This window comes from Lissotriton helveticus, chromosome 7, assembly GCF_964261635.1.
Source record: "Lissotriton helveticus chromosome 7, aLisHel1.1, whole genome shotgun sequence".
Lineage (NCBI taxonomy): Eukaryota > Metazoa > Chordata > Amphibia > Caudata > Salamandridae > Lissotriton > Lissotriton helveticus.
In genome coordinates, this window is record NC_136068.1 from 1,016,552,389 (window position 1) to 1,016,576,492 (window position 24,104).

The 24,104-nt window shown below is 49.4% G+C and overlaps 1 protein-coding gene across 1 annotated transcript in view; it reads right to left on the reverse strand.

Annotated features, from left to right (window-relative positions):
• ADAM19 (ADAM metallopeptidase domain 19) overlaps positions 1-24,104 on the reverse strand; it is a 353,591-nt gene that overhangs the window by 76,174 nt on the left and 253,313 nt on the right. The gene's annotated exons all lie outside the window — the stretch shown is intronic.

The following is a 24,104-nucleotide window of genomic DNA, read 5'->3' on the forward strand; positions in this document are numbered from 1 at the left end:
CACTTGTGTTTGATTCAATACACTATAACATTGTTCTGTGTATAATAAGAATCTAGGCCACACAATAAATGACTGGCATTAGTTCACAAATAGAATTGTCAGCAGAGCAAGTGGACATGAATGTTTTCAAGTTCAAGCTATCACTTTTAATGGATACCTTTCAAAGGCGTGATTTTATCTGCTGTAGTATGTAGAAACACTTCTGCATGGCTTGTTAAAGAAACACACCTCTTTGACTTCATCTTATTTTTACATGATGTTTGTTGCATGAATTGCATGGCAAACATTTGCATGGCTAGGCTCATGCACGGGCTCTTAAAGCCCAGCCAGACCCTTCGTTCAGCTCTGGCCCACCTCTGTCACATAGAGAGCAGCAGTCCAAGATTCCATCAAACATAGATCAGGTTGACCATAGACAGAAGCAGTGCATGCAAGGAAGAGGTGTAACATAGGAGGACTCAGCACAAGTTTCATTCATACACAGAACAAGCCTGTGAAGTTTTTTTTATATGTTTTCAAAATATTCAATAGGCATTACAACAAAAAGACACCCTATCACAAAAATAAATACAACAAGCATTTACAATGCAATAGGTCTCGCAGCATTAAAGTTTGAGTTATTGGCATTGTGTATGAGAATGCGTTGCATAACATTTTTAGCAAACTTTGAATTGGTGAGCAGTGAGGGTGTGTGCAAGAGTATGCTGTTGCTCACAGCCGTTATTATTCACACAGCTCTGATGATGCACCTCACGCACGGGGCTGACGCAGTTATTATTCACACAGCTCTGATGATGCACCTCAGGCACGGGCTCACAGCTGTTATTATTCACACCGCTCTGATGATGCACCTCACGCACGGGGCTGACGCAGTTATTATTCACACAGCTCTGATGATGCACCTCAGGCACGGGCTCACAGCTGTTATTATTCACACAGCTCTGATGATGCACCTCAGCACGGGGCTGACGCAGTTATTATTCACACAGCTCTGATGATGCACCTCAGGCACGGGCTCACAGCTCTTATTATTCACACAGCTCTGATGATGCACCTCAGCACGGGGCTGACGCAGTTATTATTCACACAGCTCTGATGATGCACCTCAGCAAGGGGCTGACGCAGTTATTATTCACACAGCTCTGATGATGCACCTCAGCACGGGGCTGCCGGCAATTATTTTTCACACAGCCCTGATGATGGACCTCAGGCACGGGGCTCACAGCTGTTATTATTCACCCAGCTTTTATGATGCACCTCAGGCACAGGGCTGACGCAGTTATTATTCACACAGCTCTGATGATGCACCTCAGCACGGGGCTGCTGGCAGTTATTATTCACACAGCCCTGCTGATGCACCTTAGGCACGGGGCTCACCGCTGTTATTATTCACACAGCTCTTATGATGCACCTCAGGCACAAGGCTGACGCAGTTATTATTCACACAGCTCTGATGATGCACCTCAGGCACGGGGCTGACAGTTATTATTCACACAGCTCTGATGATGCACCTCAGGCACGGGGCTCACAGCTGTTATTATTCACAAAGCTCTGATGATGCACCTCACGCATGGGCTCGCAGCTGTTATTATTCACACAGCTCTGATGATGCAGTCCTGGGCAACATTTCAACTATGGTAACCAAAGGCTGGACCTAGAACTATATTTTGACAACAGAGGAAAAGTAGTCTTGCTACTTTCAATGCAAGCATTAACTTTGTGAACATTCTGTTCACAAACAGGCCGGTCTGCGCAGTGCCTCGTGCTAGCACTCAATTACCGGATGCCCAGTGAGGTCAGAATATGCCCCCCCCTGCACCGCCCTCCCATTTTCCATTTCACCCGCAGCAGCATGCTACCCTTCCTGATCTATATGCCACGGATTTAATGATTCTGTCTTGCTGTGACCAGGAAGACACGCTGGCCATCCAAGACTCCCCTAATAGGGAATGGTGGACTGCTATACCCCCATTGTTACCTTCGGTCCATTCCCCACAGAAAAAGTGGAGCGGTGACACACCTATATGGCAAGCACAGGAGGATGAAAATATGGAAGGTGCCTTTAACTGGGTGTTCAAGTATGGAGAGGACCCGCCCCCACCTGACATCAGTGCAGCTTCATTGGATAAAGCAGAGGAAGTACAACCAACAGTGTGCATCGTCACCAGAGAGGAATGGAAGGCGAGAGAAGGAGTTCGACCGGCGTTTGCAGAGAAGTGGCGAAGGCGGGAAGCAGAGGACTGCGGTGAAGAAAGAACACATCATGCCTGCAGTAGGGCTAAACCCACTAAATTAAATAGTGCTTATAGACAAAATAAAACATCACCGTGCACCAACAGAAGTAAAACGGCTAGTCCTTATGGGAGATTTCAAATGAAGACAAGGCGGTACTAAGGAGGGACTAACAAGGCGAATAATGATTCAGAAGCCAACATTTAAAAAGGAGGACAAGCCAATTAAAAATATGGGTGGAGAGTGGGAGGAGCTACAAACCCCCAATTCAATCCAGCATGCCTCGCAGAGCAATGCATGCGCTGCTCAGGCTCGACCTATAAAGCCTTAAGGAAAATTTTAGGTTGAAAAGCATGCAATCCATAGTGACAACCTATGTACATTTAAAGGATCTAAAAGACTATGCTTCAATTTATTACAAAGACATGACCCATACTAAACTAGGAGCTCCATCGCTCAGATACACAGGAGTCCAAATCTACCCTGTCAGCAGATCTACACGATGCTTTATTGCCTTGTATTGCAACAGGGATCAGCAGGCACCCCATAATCTCCGGGAAGAACATTTGGAGAGCCAATGGAGACTACCAAGCACAGTTTACATACCAATCAATGAAACAAGATATGCTTTAACTGCTAGGTCAAAAAAGATACAAATAAAGTACAAATACTAAATACAAACATGTTTTTGTCTCCAATCCCCAGGCACTTCGATTTACGATATCGGAATGTAGATACACAGGAGAAAGTGGCTTAAGGAGGCGGCTATGGGCGCAACTGCGTAAGGATGCTACAGGGTGCTGCCCTTTTAAATGTCATGCCAAAAAAGGCCATAATAGAACACACAAAATTAACAAGTCCCTTTACACACACATTGCGAGACTGGTGCTGAACCTAATATGTCAGACTAGACAAGAGGGTCCCACAATGAATAAAGGAAAGAGTGTACGGTGCTTTCACTTTTTTCAAATCGTGCAAGCAAAATCCAGCTGAGCCGCCCACGAACAGAAAATAAATGAAAATGCAGACAAGGAGCTGAGCTGCCCTAAATGCAAGAGGCCACAATCTCGCCTTTACAACTAGACCGTTAGCAGAAGCGGATACAATGTCTGAGTTCGATCGACTGCTCTTTATTATAAAATACTGCGCCATTAAATGTGGTCTCAGAGTGGCACGAGCCCAGACAGAAAATACCATTACCAGCCAGAATGAAGGTACACAGCACCATACCACAGAAACTGCATCTTAAGCCCTCTAGGGGCATACAGGGCTGGGCATCAAGTGCTGGATAATGGCTAAAACCCTCATAATTGAGTTCTTTGCTTTAAGATGAAAAGGGGAATCAATTAGGCATGCCGTTAAAACGAGAAATACGTGAAACACAAATGAATTACATTACGAGCATGCCTGTGTTTCAGGCACTTACTTGCAAGGCTGAAAGGAGACCCCGTGATGAGATACGAAAGCAGAGCGACAGAGCTGCTGAACAGGAGAGCAAGCCCTTCTTAAAATGGCCAATGACTGCAATATGTGCGCACGCACTCGAAAATGAAATCTAGCGTGGGGGCGGGACTTCCGTCTTGTGCGCAAAACCCGCGCCAACGGAGTTCCTGGTCCGAGGAGCAGTGGTGACGCGGGGCTCCCATGCCCGAAGGAGAACCCCGCGGAGGCGACAGAACACCGACAGAACACCGGATTGGCAGTACGTGGGCCTTAGTTGGGATGGGGCGCTCGTGTGTGTGTGTGTGTGTGTGTGCGCGCGCGTGTGTGTGTGTATATGTGTGCGACGGCGGGGGTGGGGGGAGTGTCTCTGTGTGCGTGCGTGTATGTGCGCTCGTGTGTGTGTGCGCATGCGTGCAGGGGGAGGTGTGCCTGTGTATGTTTGCGCTTCCCAGGAGACGGCCACGGCAAGCGCGTTCGCGCGCGTGTGGCCTGCGCCGATAGCTTTTTTGGAGATGCGTGCGGCCAGGATTGTCTCCTGGAAAGCAGACACGCCGACAAAAGGTCTTCGGCGAGAACGCGCTTCCGCGCGCTTAGCCGTGATCTAAAAAAATGGAATGAAAGCAGATATTTTCTCACCAGCCATTCACAGAGGTGACCTACTTTTTAGACTCATGTGAACGTGTGCCCAAGCAAAATGAGATCACTATCAGTGAAGAGAGACAATCCCTAAAACACTAATATGCAACTCTTTTAATACCCTATGGTATCTAGGGGACAAATGGAAACAGAGCCTAGGGCAACCTGTGAAGCAGACTGGAGAGAGGCATTGATGGTTCCACAAACTGGTGAAATCAACCTGATTGCGGTTGCTTCAAGTCAACTATTTACACTAAATCTATTACACCACATGCGCCTCAACATTATGGACTTGGAATTGCCCATTATGAAAAAATACTGGCAAGACATGACAAACACAAAGACTAGGCTGTCTGCATCAACGTGACTACAACATTTTAACAATATTATAAGCTTGATTTACATTTCATATACGAACACTATTCCATTTGTATTGTCTTGTATTTGGACCATATTAGTCTGTGCACACAGTTGCTTTTCCCATTTGCTTGTTTGAAATTAAAATTGACTGACAACAGAGTCAGTTTCTAAAACAATTTTGCTGTGCTCTATATTGCATAATTTGAATTCATATATATATAGGGGAATCTTGGTTTTCCTCATATGGGGCAACACTGAATAAGTGGCACAGTGTTTTGTATTGAGCACCCATATATACGATATTCTTTAATACTTTGCAAACATTACGGAGGTGCTGATTGTTCATTTTATAACCACTGCCATTTGTGCTCAGTGTGCTACCTTCACACAACTTTTGACTCGACCAGTATAACCAAAATTAATGCTGCTGGATGTTTGAGGCAAGGCAGTAGGGATACAGAGCAAAAGGATGCTGATGGGTATGCCGGACTTGGTGGCTAAAAGGGACACAGCAAAATCGTGGAGATCAAAAAGAGGTCTTAATAATGAAGAAGGGTTCAGGGGCATGGATAGATTGTTTAAAAAAAAATACAACATAAACGTGGTGAAACAAGTTGCTCAGTAAGGGGTGCCTCAAAACAAAATGGAAGATTCGGTGGAAGAGGTATAACCCCCAACATGGATAGATCTGCTAATTATTAATCACCAACTCTTAGTTCAACACTTCCAACTTTTGTTATTTGTAAAATGCACAAAAATAATGAAGCATATAAAATAGAGATCTAGGGCCCGATGTAGGTCACCAAATAACGGTCGGTAACGGCCGAATTCGGCCGTTACCGACCGGTATTTGGTGATTGAGATGTAGGAGGCAATATTTTGCACAATCTGTAAATTTACCGAATCGGTAATTCTGTAAAATACCGAATCGGTAATTTTAACGATTCGGTAAATTCCAGATGTAGGTAGCACTGTTTACAGTGCTACAGGCCTTCAGAATTCGGTGATAAAATACCGAATACAGGTGTACATGCACATCTGTGCATGTACACCTGTGCCATGTGACAGACAGACATGCCCTTAGGGCCTGTCTGTGTGCCACATGGCACACATGCCTGTATTTGGGGTGCTAGAGGGTGTCAAAGTGACACCCCCTGCACCCTTGCTGCAATCGGTATTTACCGAATCGGTAATGCCCATTGATTCCTATGGGCTTCAATGCCCATAGGAATCAATTGGCACTACCGAATCGGTATTTACAGAATCGGTAAATACCGAATCTCAACGATTCGGTATTTACCAATTCTGAAATACCTACATCCCCCCCCCCTCCATTTTACCACTTCTTAAATACCAAATCGGTATGATTCGGTATTTAAGAAGTGGTAAAATTAAATTACCTACATCGGGCCCCAGGTCACTGAAATGGGCTGAACAGATCAATGGATGAAGAGGGCTGATTAAATTCCCATGCATGGTATTATATTATATGGTATGGTATGGTATGGTATGGTATGGTATGGTATGTGTAGTTGTAGTATCCAACTCACCCGGTAGGGTACTCTGGCACTGATAATGGGGTTGCACTGGTTGTGTCTGAGGTCTAGGTAAACAGCCAAATCGTCAGTTTCTTGAGGAAATCAAGGACTGAGGTAGCACCTTTGATGTGTAGGGGAAGGTCGTCATAGGCTTTAGTAGTGAGATACGAGAAAGGCCAACTGCAGACTCTGGCTTTGCATATGTGGGGGATTTGTGCAAGTAAGAGGCAAGCCAAGCAGAGGTTACTGATCGGTTGGGAAAATTGATGGCGATATTGAGGTATGAGGGGTATGTGTGTGTGTGTGAGGAGCTTGGGGAGTATGCATTTGTGAACGGGGAGCCAGTGGATGTCTCTTAGGTTTTGGGGTGATGTGCGAGCGGGTTGGGACCCTCAGTGAGAATCTGTCTGCTGTGTTTTCTATGGTCTGAAGTCTTTTGGTCTATAAGGTGGTGATGCTGGCTGGATGGTGGATTCCGGCAAGCAGCAGACTGAAAGCGGTGCTTGGTGGTATCGAGGACTGCCCTCCTCACTGCACAATCCTCTCTCTCTCCCACACTCCGATGAGAGACTGGCAATCGGAATGCAAGTTGAAGTGTTCATTCTCTAGTGCACTATATTCTCACGAAAGATATTATTTACGGTGTCATTATTATTATAAATAATATTATTTGATAAGGTATAACTAATATATGACTAAATATATATCTAGTATATAACTAATAAATATAAAAGGATAAAAGCAGTGCTTGGAGACGGCGCGAGTTATACCTAAAGTAGTGTGGCTGCCGAGCTGAGTACACTGTGAATGGAAGCGCATAATTTATATTAATTTGATGGTGTTGCATAAATGGTAAATTAAAGTTATAAGTTTAGACATATAATTATTTGTGTACTTTAACTTTTGTTTGCAGCTAAAGAAGAAATACAGATATATATATTTAAAGGTGTTGTGTAAATTATAAATTAAAGGTATAACTACAACTGAATAAGTTCTACGGTTTGTGCATTTTAAGTTTGGTTTGTATAGGAAGAATAAATAAAGTTTTCCTAATGATAACCAAGGATTAACCTTTTTTTTAAATTTAATTTCAGAAATTTATTTGACATCGTACAGTATACTGTCAGCGTATGGACTGTAATTAAGTAGAGTGTGGTGCAGTATAGTGGAGGCAAATGTTGTAAAGTGTACTGTAGGAGAGTAGAATGGTGTAGAGGTGAGTGGTGTGGAGTGTTGTGAAGTGCAGGGTGGTACAGTGGAGTGGTATAAAGTGAAATAGCATAGAATGGAGTGTTGTAGAGCAGAGTGGCATAGAGTTAAGTGGCGTACAGTAGAATAATGTGCAGTGAAGTGACGAATAGTGGAGTGGTATTGAGTGTAGTGTGGTAGAGTGTAATAGCATACAGTGGAGTAGCGTGGAGTAGGGTAGAACTGACGAGCGTAGAGTGCGGTGGCGTACAGTAGAGTGAGGTACAGTGTAGTAGCATACAGTACAATACTGTAAAGTGGAGTGGCATAGGTGACCTAGCCTGACCTCGTCAGTGCCGGTCGCTCAAACCCGCCGCGTGGCTCCTCCTGAAAGTCACCCGGTCCCCCTGCTGCCGCCGCCTGCTCGCATTTGCCGCCTTTTCCTGCTGTGTGGTTTGTACTGCTGCCCTGATTGTGTCCTCTGTTTAGTCCCCTGACTATTTGTTTATTTGACTATTTGTTTTCGTAGTTTCATAGTTGCCTTTTTCCCCGCTGTGTTTTGCCCTGCTACTGTGCCCCTGATTGTGATCTTCGTATTTGTGCTCTGCCCCTGATTCTGTCCTCTGCTCTAGCGCTTCTGGCCCCTTGCCCCGCTGTTCCACCCCGCTCCCTGCCGCTACTCCCCTGCGGCCCCGCCCCCTCTCCTTCGGTTTCCCTCTACCCTCTCCCATTCGCCACCCCGCTCCCACCTCCCAGCTGCTCTTCCCTCCCACTGGACACTTAAGGCAGTGGCCGTGCGACGGGGAGCTGTGACCTAGCCTGACCTCGTCAGTGCCGGTCGCTCAAACCCGCCGCATGGCTCCTCCTGAAAGTCACCCGGTCCCCCTGCTGCCGCCGCCTGCTCGCATTTGCCGCCTTTTCCCGCTGTGTGGTTTGTACTGCTGCCCTGATTGTGTCCTCTGTTTAGCCCCCTGACTATTTGTCTATTTGACTATTTGTTTTCGTAGTTTCATAGTTGCCTTTTTCCCCGCTGTGTTTTGCCCTGCTACTGTGCCCCTGATTGTGATCTTCGTATTTGTGCTCTGCCCCTGATTCTGTCCTCTGCTCTAGCGCTTCTGGACCCTTGCCCCGCTGTTCCACCCCGCTCCCTGCCGCTGCTCCCCCGCGGCCCCGCCTCCTCATCTTCTGTTTCCCTCTACCCTCTCCCATTCGCCACCCTGCTCCCACCTCCCAGCTGCTCCTCCCTCCCACTGGACACTTAAGGCAGTGGCCGTGCGACGGGGAGCTGTGACCTAGCCTGACCTCGTCAGTGCCGGTCGCTCAAACCCGCCGCGTGGCTCCTCCTGAAAGTCACCCGGTCCCCCTGCTGCCGCCGCCTGCTCGCATTTGCCGCATTTTCCCGCTGTGTGGTTTGTACTGCTGCCCTGATTGTGTCCTCTGTTTAGCCCCCTGACTATTTGGCTACTTGACTATTTGTTTTCGTAGTTTCATAGTTGCCTTTTTCCCCGCTGTGTTTTGCCCTGCTACTGTGCCCCTGATTGTGATCTTCGTATTTGTGCTCTGCCCCTGATTCTGTCCTCTGTTCTAGCGCTTCTGGCCCCTTGCCCCGATGTTCCACCCCGCTCCCTGCCGCTGTTCCCCGCGGCCCCATCCCCTCTCCTTCTGTTTCCCTCTACCCTCTCCCATTCGCCACCCTGCTCCCACCTCCCAGCTGCTCCTCCCTCCCACTGGACACTTAAGGCAGTGGCCGTGCGACGGGGAGCTGTGACCTAGCCTGACCTCGTCAGTGTCGGTCGCTCAAACCCGCAGCGTGGCTCCTCCTGAAAGTCACCCGGTCCCCCTGCTGCCGCCGCCTGCTCGCATTTGCCGCCTTTTCCCGCTGTGTGGTTTGTGCTGCTGCCCTGATTGTGTCCTCTGTTTAGCCCCCTGACTATTTGTCTATTTGACTATTTGTTTTCGTAGTTTCATAGTTGCCTTTTTCCCCGCTGTGTTTTGCCCTGCTACTGTGCCCCTGATTGTGATCTTCGTATTTGTGCTCTGCCCCTAATTCTGTCCTCTGCTCTAGCGCTTCAGGCACCTTGCCCCGCTGTTCCACCTCGCTCTCTGCCGCTGCTCCTCCACGGCCCGCCCCCTCCCCTTCTGTTTCCCTCTACCCTCTCCCATTCGCCACCCCGCTCTCACCTCCCAGCTGCTCCTCCCTCCTCCCGCCCCCCACACTCTCCATTTATGGCAGAGTCCGCGCGTACGCACAGCGTTCACGCGCAGCGGGCACGCAGATTGTGCGCCGAAGGCGCGCCAAAGTCAAGCCCGTCTGCGCCCATCCGTGCCTGGACCGCGCCCAGTGCCAGAACCCCTGGTCCTCGTCGATGCCAGCGCACTCGACGAACGTACGACGCCGCAACCCTCCACGCACTCAGTTCCGGCCAGAACCCCGCCTGCTACCGCGCCTCCCCGAAACGCACCCACGGACCCTTCACCTGCCAAGCCTGCAAATTCACCTGCCGCCGGACCTGCACCGCACCCGCCAAGCCGAGCACCAGCAGCAACCACCTCAAGTGCATCCTGTTCAACACCCGCTCCGTCCACAGACACGCCGTCGAATCTGGAACCTGCTCGACACAACATCACCAGACGTCGCCTTCCTCACGGAAACCTGGATGAACGCCGCCTCAGCGCCCGACATCGCCATCGCCATCCCGGACGGATACAAGATCACAAGAAGGGACCGAGTCAACCAGACGGGAGGAGGCATCGCCATCGTACAAAAGAACACCCTCCGCATCACGACCAGCTCCAACGACACCTTCACCACCGCCGAACACCTCCACTTCCAGATACACCGACCCCAAGACCACCCTCAGAGGCACCCTCATCTACAGACCCCTGGGACCACGCACACAATTCAGCGATGCCATCGCAGACTTCGTCAGCCTGCACGCCCTCCCCTCCGCTGACTACATCCTCCTAGGAGACCTCAACTTCCACCTGGAGAACAACAAGGACAACAACACCACCACCCTGCTGGACAACCTCGCCAACCTCGGACTCAAGCAACTGGTGAACAGCCCCACCCACTACGCTGGCCACACGCTCGACCCAGTCTTCTCCTCCAGCAAGTACATCTCCTTCAGCCATTCAACCGGACTTCATTGGACTTACCACGGCTGCGTTCACTTCAGCTTCAGAAGAACCACGACCCACCACCACCCGCAACAGGTTCCTCGCAGGAACTGGAACAAGATCACCGCCGATCAGCTCACCACCTCCCTCAGCCAGAACCCTCCAGCGAGCACAACGGACCCCAACGTAGCAGCCAACAACCTCACACAGTGGATCACCAACTGCGCAGACGACCTCGCACCACTGAAGACCCCTCCCAACGGACACAGCAGCAAGAAAGCCCCTTGGTTCACCGACGAACTTAAGAACTCCAAGAAGAACTGCCGCACCCTCAAGAAAGCCTGGCGCAACGAACAGACCACAGACAACATGACTGCCCTGAAGCACGCCACCCGCAAACACCACCAGCTGATCCACACCACCAAAAAGACAGCATTCAAAGAACGACTGGACAACAACTCCTACAACAGCAAGGAACTCTTCAGCATCGTCAAAGAGCTCTCCAACCCCAGCGCCGGAAACAACGACATCACTCCCTCGCAGGACCTCTGCGACTCACTCGCCTCGTTCTTCCACCGCTAGATAGCCGAAATACACAACAGCTTCGGCGCACCAACTACGCACCCAACCACCGAACCAACACCACCCATCACCACCCTCTGCGCCTGGACCCCGGTCAGAACCCAAGACACCACCCGCACAATGAACACCATCCACTCCGGATCCCCTACCGACCCCTGCCCCCACGACGTCTTCAACAAGGCCAACTCCATCATCGCACCCCATCTCCGGGACATCATCAACGCCTCCTTCAACACCGCCACCTACCCAGAAAGCTGGAAGCACGCCGAACTCAGCGCTCTCCTGAAGAAACCAACAGCGGACCCCACCGACCTCTAGAACTTCCGCCCCATCTCGCTCCTCCCTTTTCCTGCCAAAGTCATCGAGAAGACCGTCAACAGACAGCTTGCCGCCTTCCTTGAGACAAACGGATCCCTCGACCACACGCAGTCCGGCTTCCGAGCCAACCACAGCACCGATACCGCCCTCATCGCAGTCACCGACGACATCAGATCCCTGCTCGACAACGGGGAAACAGCGGCCCTCATCCTCCTGGACTACTCCGCAGCGTTCGACACTGTCTGCCACCGCACCCTAGTGCAACGCCTCAGCAACGTCGGAATCCAAGAGAAGGCACTGGAGTGGATCATCTCGTTCCTTGCCGGAAGAACCCAGAGAGTCCGCCTCCCCCCGTTCAGATCCGAGGCCACAGAAGTCATCTGCGGCGTACCACAGGGATCATCACTCAGCCCCACCCTATTCAACGTCTACATGAGCCCCCTCACAGCCATCGCACGCCAACACAACCTCAACATCATCTCCTACGCCGAGGACACCCAGCTGATCCTCTACCTCACAAACGACCCAGCCACCGCCAGAACCAGCCTACATGAAGGGATGAAAGACGTCGCCGAGTGGATGAAGAACAGCCGCCTGAAACTGAACTCAGACAAGACGGAAGTCCTCATCCTGGGGTCATCACCCTCCGCCTGGGACGACTCCTGATGGCCCCCTGCCCTGGGCACCACTCCCAAGCCAACGGACCACGCTAGCAACCTGGGCTTCATCCTGGACTCCTCCCTCTCGATGACCAGACAAGTCAACGCCGTCTCATCATCGTGCTTCAACACCCTGCGCATGCTCCGAAAGATCTTCGGATGGATCCCCACCAAAACCAGGAAGACGGTCACCCAGGCACTCGTCACCAGCCGACTGGACTACGGAAACACCCTCTACGCCGGAACCACAGCCAAACTTCAGAAAAGACTCCAACGCATACAGAACGCCTCCGCACGACTCATCCTGGACATTCCCCGTCACTGCCACATCTCCGGCCACCTGAGAGACCTGCACTGACTCCCTGTCAGCAAGAGGATCACGGTCGACCAGCCTCGCCCTCGCCGCCTTTCCACGCATCCGCAGAGCCACCGCCGGAGGAAGATCCTTCTCACACCTGGTAGCTAAGACATGGAACTCCCTCCCCATCCACCTTCGGCGAACCTAGGACCACCTAACCTTCAGGAAGCTACTCAAGACCTGGCTTTTCCAGCAGTAGCGGACCCCTCTCCCCCAGCGCCTTGAGACCCTTCCGGGTGAGTAGCACGCTATACAAATGTCATGATTGATTGAATACCGTATACTGGTGTGCCATACAGTGTAGTGCTGTAGAGTATATTGGCATGGAGTGGAATAGCGTGTAGTGGAGTGGTATGGAGTCGAGTGTGGTAGAGTGGATTAGCATAGAGTGGAGAATCATGGAGGGGTCTGGCAGTGTAGGCAGTGGAACAGACTGCCTGAGTGGGTTAGAGAGGAGTGGGGTAGAGTGGGGTAGAGTAGAGTGGCATAGAGTGCAGTGGTGTACAGTTGAATACTGTAAATTAGAGTGGTGTACAGTGGAGTGGCATAGAGAGGAATAGCATAGAGTGGAGTGCCTTAGGGTGGAGTAACTTACAGTGTAATAGTGTAGAGTGCATTTGCGTACAGTATAGTGGTGTACAGTACAGTGGCATACAGTGAAGTGTGTTACAGAGGATTGGCGTGCAGTGGAATAGCATAGAGTAGTGTTTCGCACAGTGGTAGCAGGTAGGGGAAAAACACCAAACCTAATACTTACCTAGATCTGAAGGCATAATGCAGAACACAGCCAAATTGTACCTATAAACAAAATGGCTGCCTTTAACCTTTGTAGAATTTACAAAGTAACAATGCCTTGGGATAGATAATTGTGCTAAACAGTAAGAAGAAGTGATACCTCAATTAACTCTTCCTATAGATATAAATCTCTAAATAACTTCCATACATTTTCAATTATCTATAGTTAATGAACAAACAATATGTGTACAAATGTTCCTGATTCAAGTCTCTTTGTAGTGTATTTATTCCATACGCTCTATGAAGAAAATCATCTTTTTTGTATTTTCAAAATATATATACACAAATACATTACAACAACATATATATACACATATTTACATTTAAACATACAAAACAAAAACATATATATTTCTTTTTTCTTGCTCTCTTGGCCCTTATTATCAACCAGGATGCTCCTCACAAGTATTTAACATTGTGCATTCCCTTCCACATTATATCACCATCTTGGAGCTACCTTAAGGTTTTCTAAGTTCATACCCCTTTATTTTTTGTACTACTGATTTATTCCATATTATTTTGATTTTGTATGGTGTCTCAAAATGTCTGTCGATGAGTTTCAGACACACTACTTGCTGGCCTCATAAGGACTAGGGCAGTCGAGTGCATAGTTTCCAATTCTACCGGTCTTCATAATTTCAACTGGACACCCGGGAGGATGTGCCTGACGCGAATGCTCTCCACTGTGTTTACTCTCCACGAGATAAATCTGTTGATGGGTCGTCCACTATGAATGAGAGTCCCCTCAATGTGGGAGTCTATTCTCCTCACAATGCCAAACCAGCCACAGTGTCGCTTTACGGATGTGATACCAACACGTGACGCAGAAGTCAGAAGATTTTGAAGAGGCAGTCATTGCTATGTACTATGGCACTTCAGCTAAATACTGAGAAATACCACAAAATTTGAAGAGAATACCACAACAACAGATATCAGTGAATTAAACAAGCATTTCCAAAGCAAAAGGTCTTGCATTTGCTATAATTTAAGCTACTGGCATTGTAAATGACAATGCCTTTTATTTATCATTTTTGCTTATTACCACATAATTAAAAGGCATTGTCATTTACAAAAGCAATAGCTCAAACTCTTGTGAATGCGAGACGTATTACATTTCAAAGAAGCGGACGCCATTGTCCCGGACTGCTCAGAAAGTGAAAGCATGCATGGCACGCGCTGAATGTTGCAGGAAAGCATGTGTGCCTGCAGAAGGAGAAACTCATTAAAGAAAATAGTGCTTATGGACTAAAAAAGACTTACCATGCAACAACCAAAGTAAAAGGGCCAGTCATCATGGGAGGTTTCAAATTAAGACAAGGCGTTACTAAGGAGGGACTAACAGGCATATTAACGAATTAGAAGCCAGCATTTACGAAGGGGAATGACACAAGCCAATGACAAATATGGGTGGGCAGAGGGTAGGGCTTCTATTCCATACTCCAGTACAGAATCCCGCAGAGCAGCGCATGTGCTGCCCAGGCTCGGCCTAAAAACCTTATGACTGAAAAAATACCTTACTTATCTGTAGTACGAAGAGGATCATCTTCACAGCATAGTGTCAAATCCTGCCACATTTCATGCAAATCTCTTTAGCCATTTTCGCACTACATCCAATACTAAAGTCTACGGGATGTTTGGTAGCAAAATGCATTTTGCACCCCCTCTTTTATCTTTGCACCCCCTTGACGAATTACACCAAAACGTTGCATCATCTGCGAATGTGGAAGGAAGAATAGGTCTGCAAAATTTTGGGGAGATTTGTCAAATGTGTGGAAATGTATTCATGGTGAAAAATCCATCCGAGAAATTCCTTTCCCTGGTAACCCGAAATATAGAGCGGCTTAATGCCACTCTGTTATTATAAAAAAAACATATTCAGGCTCAACACTCCGTCCATCATCTCCTTTGGTTTTGCTTTGTTCGCCCTAATTTGGCAGGATATGTCCAGAAGTGGGTCCCTTGCTCACTTTGCCACTGGGGTACAAAAGTGGGTGGTGACAAAAGGGGGTGGTGATGGACGGAGCATTTGAACTAATCAAACACTCACATCCAGTCAACAGATCTGGGTTTGATCCATCACCGTTCTTTAGCCTCACTTTGCCACTGGATCAAGATAGCCTGGCTGATGAGGGTTATGAACCCGAAACCGGTCCCAAGATGCTTGTTTCTGGTCCAGGGAAGACATGGTTTGGCAGTTCGGGCTGGACTGTTCCCATGATGCACAGGGTCCGACTGATTTGCATATGGTCATGTCTGTACTGGCATGGGCCAAACCCCCCATGCAAATGAGTCAACACCCTCTCATACTAGGGCTAATGCTACATGTGTACCTGCACTATCGGTATTACAGAAGGGGACGCACTAGCCCCTTCTGTAAAACCAATGTGTCCCGGAGGCGCATAAAGCTGGTGCACATGCCCGTTGCACTCCCGGGATACAATGTATATTTTGGTCCCTAGTGAATGGTTTTGATTTAGTTCTTTTGTATACTGCGTATAATCTGCCATGTTTAAAGTGATTACTGTGGTGTTTTACTGCTTCTTGTTGACAAATTACTTGTTTATGTGGCTGGTCTGACCATATATTATAACAATATACAGCTAGATTCATCATCATCCAGTTTTGCGAGTCCTTAATAGCGATTCATAAGGAATCGCTATTAAGGACTTGCAAAACGGGATTCATGTAGGAATTGCAAAAAATATTGCGATTCCTACATCTTCCTTATTTGCGATTAGCAAATTGCTAATCGCAAATAAGGAATAACTCCCCATTCATTCCTATGGGCCTAAGTTATTCCTTATTTGCGATTAGCAATTTGCTAATCGCAAATAAGGATGCGATTTCAAGGGTGCCAGGGGTGTCCAAAGGACACCCTGTAGCACCCCTGAAAAGCAAATGTAGCCAGATGTTGCGCACACACATGTCCAAAGGACATGTGTGTGTGTAACATACCACTCAGAAAAATGCACTAAAGTGCATTTTTCTGCGTTTTCGCTATTTACCACGAAGTCTGACTTCGTGGTAAATAGCGGCCAGATATTGCGAATTTGCAAATTGAAAATGGTTGATGAATTGCATTTAAGGAATTTCAAATAGAGATTCCTTAAATGCAATTCCTCGCAAATATGCGATTTCGGAATTAGCGATTTTTGCATTTGGGATGATGAATCCCAAATGCAAAAATTGCACTCGCAAAGGGCCAGATTCTCAGAATCTGGTGCTTTGCGAGCAAATTTTCTTTGATGAATCTAGCTGATAGTTGTACCACCAGATATGTCTTGTTAAGATCTAAGTCTAAAGGGCTAATATTGTATTTTTTTAGCTTGAAGACAAATGTTAAGTTATAAAGCATATCTATCAGGGCTGCTAACCCAAGAAATTATCTATTCCTTAGATTTCTACAGACTAAGAGTAACATATCCAGTTTTTGCCTTGGATCTTTGTTGCTTAAAGTTTGTAAAAAAAGATATTTCACACATTGTTTGTTCAACATATGAACAACACAAGTTTGATCATTTATGGATTTTGATTAAGGTGCTGCTATAAATCTTCTTTGTCGGCTAACACACAACTACAACCCAAAGTCAGAGTGGGAGGAATGCATGAGGGTCAGCTGGACGTTTAAGGTTTTTGGTTACACATCATTTTGTGTTCAGAAATATATTTTTTTAAATGTAATTATATTCCTTACATCACACCTGGTATATGGCATCGTTTATCCATGCTTCAACCAGCTGTTCCCCAGAATTTGGCGACTCAGTCAAATGATACACTAAAGTCGGTATCACTAAATGTTAAAGGTAGTAACCATCCAGTTAAAAGGTGCAAAATGTTAGTTTACCTACATAAGTTTAAAGGGGAGATTATGTTACTTGGTAACTAGGTGAGCTATTAAAAAGAAAAACGGGGTAATTACGATTAGATAAACATTCCAAGTTTGCATTTATTGAAAGTTATACTGATACAGAAGGGAGAAAAAGGGGAAGGCTTTCTATACTTTTAGCATATTTGCACCAAATATTAGTGATATGAAATTCAGGAGCACTATAAACGGTTTACTTGAAAAGACGCAACTGTCATTATTGGAGGTGACTTTAACATAGTATGTGACCTAACATTAGATTGCTTGTATAAATTGAAAGTGTGGCCCTCCCTGGCACACAAACTCATACAACAGAAACTGTGACAAATATCATATATAACACCTAAACAATTGAGACTACATTTTCTTCCCCACCCACACCAAACCCATTATCAAATAGAATTTCCAATTTCCTAGTTTCTTCAATGCTCACATTAATAACAGCACCCATGGTATTATCACACCACTCTATGATCACACTTTTATGTTGTACAAAATAAGACACCAACCACAAGTACACTAGGATGCCTTCAAAGCCACTATTAGAGGTTCCTTGATAAATATTTGATTTTAAATTAATAAAATAGCAAATTAAAAATTGAATTTACTAGCAGAAGAAATTAAGAAATTGCAATTATATTACAGATCATAAAATGGTGTAAGACTTATAGACCTTCCGAACAGTAAAAAGTCTGAATATGATACGTTCTTGAGCAACAGAGCAGGTCAGAGGACTATCAAACATGTCTCTATCAACCTTTGCGAAAGAAATAAGGCTGTTAAAATCTTAGCGAGCTATCTCATGCATAAACAAATGAAAGATCAACCTCTAACAATTAAAGACAATAAAGGTAAATGGACCCTCCCCAGGGGGAGGAGGCACGCCAAAGTCCGGGTCCTCACCCAGGTGCCCCATATAACCGCGGACCTCTCCGCCAGCCGGGGCGTGCCAGGCCAGGGCCGGGCCCTGTGCCTAGGGTGCGTGCTTGCAGGAGGCAGCCGAGTGCTTCGGGCTGGCGCCGTCAGTCGCTCGGGCTGCACCGCCGTTAATGATCCTTCCGCAGGTTCACCTACGGAAACCTTGTTACGACTTTTACTTCCTCTAGATAGTCGAGTTTAATCGTCTTCTTGGCGCTACGCCAGGGCCGTTGCCGATCCCGGCGGGGCCGATCCGAGTACCTCACTAAACCATCCAATCGGTAGTAGCAACGGGCGGTGTGTACAAAGGGCGGGGACTTAATCAACGGTAGCTTATGACCCGCACTTACTGGGAATTCCTCGTTTATGGGAAATAATTGCAATCCCCAATCCCTATCACAAACGGGGTTCAGCGGGTTTCCCGCACCTGTCGGCGAAGGGTAGACACACTACCATTCAGTGTAGTGCGTGTGCAGCTGCGGACATCTAAGGGCATCACAGACCTGTTATTGCTCGATCTCGTGTGGCTGAACACCACTTGTCCCTCTAAGAAGTTGGACGCCGACCGCTGGGGGTCGCGTAACTAGTTAGCATAGAGGAGTTTTGTTCGTTATCGGAATTAACCAGACAAATCGCTCCACCAACTAAGAACGGCCATGCACCACCACCCACAGAATCAAGAAAGAGCTGGCTTCCTGGGCAGGGGCCGCCTCGGCCGCAGGTGTGACCTGATGGCCGAGGGGAAAGGTGCGACCAGATGGCCGGGCACGAAAGAGAAGCCATCTGGTCACTCTGTGTCCCAATGAAAGATTGAGCGGGCGCCGGGGCATGGGGGGCCAGAGGCCCAAGGCCCCAGTTGGGCCCAGCCATGGAGGCTGTGAGGCCCGCGGGCACCTGACAAGCAGGGGAGGCCTGCACGGGACTGACGGACCCCTGTCCTGGGCCCTTGGTGGAGCAGCAGGCCGGGGGACAGGGCCCAGGGCCAGAGCACCCAACCCGGGGCCCGACGGGGCCCATGGACCCAGCCGGGTATCCCAACCCCGGAGGCACAGGGGACGCCTCCCCGGGCCCTCCGGACCCCGTCCTGGGCACCCTGCTATGCGGCAGGAACAAGGACGGAGCCCAGGGTGGGGAGGCCACCTTCCCATGGGCCTTCAGGGGCCCCGGCCGGAGCTCCTGAACCCAGCAAAGCAAGGGGAGGCTCCCGGGCACAACGGAACCCCATCCTGGGCCTTTGGCAGTGCCACAGGCTGGGGGACAGGGCCCAGGGCCTTAACACCCGACCCGGGACCCAACGGGGCCCCTGGACCCAGCCGGGGCTCCCAGGCCCAGAGGCACAGGGGAAGCCTCTCCCGGCCTGCCGGACTCCATCCGGGGCACCCTGCCACGCGGCAGGACCAAGGACGGAACCCGGGGTGGGGAGGCCACGCTCCCCAGGGAAATCGGGGCCGCGGCCGGAGCTCCTGAACCCAGCCGAGGAAGGGGAGGCTCCCCGGGCACAACGGAACCCCATCTTGGGCCTTTGGTAGTCCGGAACACTGGGGGACAGGGCCCATGACCAGAGCCCCAGACCTGGGGCCAGGCAGAGCCCCTGGACCCAGCTGGGGCTCCCTGGCCCAGAGGCACAGGGGAAGCCTACCTGGGCCCGCGGGACCTCGTTCGCGTACCCTGCCACGCAGCAGGACCGAGGACAGAGCCTGGTGTGGGGAGACCACTCTCCCCGGGACCCCTGGACCCAGCTCAACATGGGGAGGCTCCTCGAGCCCTGCAGGACCCCATCCAGTACAGCCTGCCACACGGCAGGCCCCAGGATGGGCCCAGGGCTGGGGCAGCATCCTGGCCCATCCAGCTGCCGGCTGAGGATCGCTAGGCCGAGGGGGGTCCCAGAGTACGTTGTCCCTAGTAATCTGGAAGAAGACTACCCCCCTTTCTGGTAACCTGTGCGCACCGCAAGATGGAGGGGACCCTAGGCACGGACGCAGCCGACCTCTTGGAGCCCTTGCTGGGATCAGGGAGGCGAGTAGCCCCTCATCGGGACTTCCAGGGAAGCCCGGCCATCTGGTCGCCCCATTGGAAAGCATTGCGTGCGACCAGATGGCGAAGGGGAAAGGTGCGACATGATGGTCGGGACCGAAAGGACTCCCAGCTGCCCACCCGAGCCTTCACAGTAGGGCTCTCGCCTGCCCACGCAGGGCATTGGGGGCTCCACTTCCTGGGGGCTCAGAGACCCCGGCTGGAACAAAGGCACGGGGAGGACCACCAGAGCTCTCAGGCCCGGACACCCGGGGGAGGACTGCACGGGACCCATGGAGCCCATACCGGGCACTTTGCCACGCCGTGGGCCGGAGCCCCCAGATGGAGGAGAGGTGTTGTCCGAGCATAGCCCATCTGGTAACCGGTAGAGAACCGCCAGCCCGGGAGGGTGTCCCGCAATACCCTGCCCCCAGTAATCCGGAGGAAGGCTACCCCTCTTTCTGGGAACCCACGCGCACCGAGTGACAGAGGGGACATAGGGCGTGGAGGCGCCCGACCTCCTGGAGCCCTCGCTGGGATCGGGGAGGCAAATGGCCCCTCATCGGGACTTCCAGGGAAGCCCGGTCATCTGGTCACCCAATTGGAAAGCATTGCGTGCAACCAGATGGCCGGGACTGAAATAACGACAAATCTGCCTGCCCCGAGCCTTCGCAGGAGGGCTCCCGTCTGCCCTTGCAGGGCTCGGGGCTGCAGGGCTCGGGGCTGCAGGGCTCGGGGGCTGAAGGGCTCGGGGGCTGAAGGGTTCAGGGGGTCTCTGATACCCCACGCTGGGCCTCAGGCATGGGGAGGCCCGCAGGCGCTCCTGGGGCCCAGCCGCCCAGGGGAGGACTGCCCGGGACCCATGGAGCCTTGCAGGTCTCCGGGGCTCTGCACCAGAGACCCTTGTACCCGGCAGATGGACTATTGGCAGGCCACAGGACGGGGGCTCTCAAACCCCAGGCCCTGACCGAAACCCAGGCCCTGGGGCCGGTCCCTGCTTTCCAACCCAGCCATGCCTGGGATATCGGGGAGCCTGCCCAGGCACGAGGGACCCCTGTCCCGGGCACACAGACCCTCAGGACGTGCCCTCGTTTTCCACACATTTTTTCCCAAATTCTGCGTAGTGTATTTAGTGGCGCTATGGAAACTACACCCAGCCCTATTTACTACCCACCTCTACAAAAGTTTTGTCTCTGAGGTGACTCTGAAATAACCCTTATTTGACCCCTTTTGTCATTTTTTAAAATATTTAATAATTGCAGGCACGACAGTCGAGGAGCTGATAACACTTATTCCCAAAGAAGGGAAACATTTAAGTCTCCCTTAAAAACTACGGGGCAGATTTACAAGCCCCTTGTGCCTCTTTTACGCTGCCGTTATGTCACTTGTGTGACGCAGCGGCGGCGCAAAAGATGCACCATGCTGCGGGGTATTTACAACGTGACGCATCTGGGAGATGTGACACGTTGTAAAGCACTGCGCCAGAAGTAGGCGTTCCTGCGCAGTGGGGGCATTCCGGTGCAGGAAAGCCTCCTAAAAGTAGCTGAGGGATATCTACAAGATTTCACTCAGTCACTTTTGAGCCCATGCTGCGTCAAAACCCTGCACCTGCTTGAAGCAGGCATAAGGATTGACGTAGCATTGGAAAGATAGGGCCCCCCAGAGCATTGCTGGAGCTGCGTTGCAACTCCAGCAATGCGCCTCCTTTATGGCACAGATGCGTCACGCATCAGTGCCATTTTTGCCCCTGGTACGCCGCATTCTAAATGCGGCGCATCCATGGTGGTGGAGCCGTGGCGCACAATAACTGGCGCATCCCTGCTGATATGCAGGGATGCGCCAGTTATTGTAAATCTGCCCCCACAGGTCTACATCGCTACCAAATTCGGACTGAAAATTATATGCAAATATTCTGAAGTGCAGACGTGAGAAAATCTTACTCTCCTTAATTGGCTCTAATCAAGTAGAGTTCATGAGGGCAGACTTGCTATTGACAATATTATATGGTTGCTCCATTAATATAACTAGAAACAAATCATCTTAAGTGGTAATAATAAGACTGCATGCCGAAAAGGCTTTTGAAAAGGTGTCCTGGTATTTTCTTCATGTAGTACTTACAAATATTGACTTGGAGACAATTTTATAAGGATGACTATGGCTCTTTATTCTAATCCAAGTGCCAGAATCAGAACTGGGGGCACGATTCTTTCCTGTTAAAACAAGGGACTACACAGGGCTGTCCTCTATCACCTGCCTTATTCCTGCTAATTATTGAACCATTTCTGACTTCTTTAAATCATAATTTGAATTTTACCAGCAATAAAATTTCAGAAAGTCCTTTTATGGTTTAAATTGGTTTTATTGTCATATTACATACTATTAGTTGAAAACTGGCATAAGAATATCGATTGAGACATGACATTTCAATAACGTATAAGGAACAAATACCCCCCCCCCCCGCACACAGCCCCCCAAATTAACCCCCCCCCCCAGCTACCAATTGCCCTGTATCTAGCAATTAATCTGCTCCCATGTCTATGTGGGGGCATCTCATTGTGTGGTGTCACCATGTCCAGCATGAGATGAATCCGTAAGCCTCAATATATAGGCCCGTAGGCCCAGATCTCTGTACTGGGAAGAATGTATGACATTGTTCTGCATTCTGTCCATCAACTGTTGTTTTTACATTTGTCACCCCGAGTGGGATGGGTATGCTCAGACGTGAGTCCCGTGCTCTCCACACCACTGGAGTTAAGCTATCCTGGCTGATGATGGCTGATAGCCAGAAACCGGTCCTAGGATGCTTGATTCCGGTCCAGGGAAGACATGGCTCGGGAGTTCGGGCTGGACTGTTCCCATGAGGCACAGGGTCAAGGCTGATTTGCATATGGCCATGTCTGAACTGGGGTGGTGTGGAGTGCAAAAAAACGATGGATTTAGGCCAAGATCTCTGTACAGGGGTGAATGTATGAGATTGTTCTGCATTCTGTCCATCAACTGTTGTTTTTGCATTCCTCATTGTGTGGTGTCACCATGTCCAGCATGAGATGAATCCGTAAGCCTCAATATATGCAAATAACTGGGGCAAGTCAGTTCTTGGAATTCCTGGCCCTCCCAAGATCATACTCTCTGCAATCGACCGATAGCCTGGCACCTCACAGAGCTATTGAATATTGCTCTCCAATCTGGTATTTTCCCTAAAATATGGAAGTGACCTTAATTTTACCACCATTAAAAAAAAAAATCTGGATAAAGCAGATCCCGGTAACTATCGCCTGATAGCTCGCCTGCCACTGCCAGCAAAAGCTCTTGAAAAATATATGAATCAAGAATGTATATTAGTAACAATGACATTCTGGATTCACTCAATATGGTGTCCAAGGTGGACACAGCACCGAGCTGGCACTGATCATGGCGTCTGAAGAAATTAGGCACTCTGTAGACAAGGGAGGCATGGCGACACTGATCCTATTGGATCTGTCGTCAGCGTTCGACACGGTGGATCATGGCTTGTTACTACTGCGTCTTCAAGAAATAGGCATCGCCGGCACCGCCCTATCATTGTTCAACTCCTTCCTTTCCAACCGGGAATAATTTGTGGAGATGGATGACCTTAGCTCTCAGAGTTCTAATCTTCCATGTGGGGTCTTACAGGGCTCGTCCCTTAGCCTGACTCTTTTTAATCTGTATGTGATTCCCCTGACCAGGCTCCTCAAATCCTTTGGATTTGCCATGGTGTCGGACACCGATGACACCCAGATATTAGTATCCATCTCAGAGGATTCCTGCAACACTATTCATAACTTTCATGCTTGTATGGGACAGGTGAGTAGATGGATGTCAGAGAACTGTCTCAAACTGAACTCCAATAAGACAGCGGTTCTTCTTTTCAGCAGAGATGTTTCCCTCTGGTCCTCGGACTTGTGGCCTATCGAACTTGGCCCCCTCCCCATCCCAGTCCCCCAGGCAAGGAACCTGGGAGTCATCTTTGACACCACCCCCTCATTCCCCAACCATGTGAATGCAATCACCTCAGCTATCTGCGACACATTAAAGATCCTGAGGAAAGTCTTCCCCTT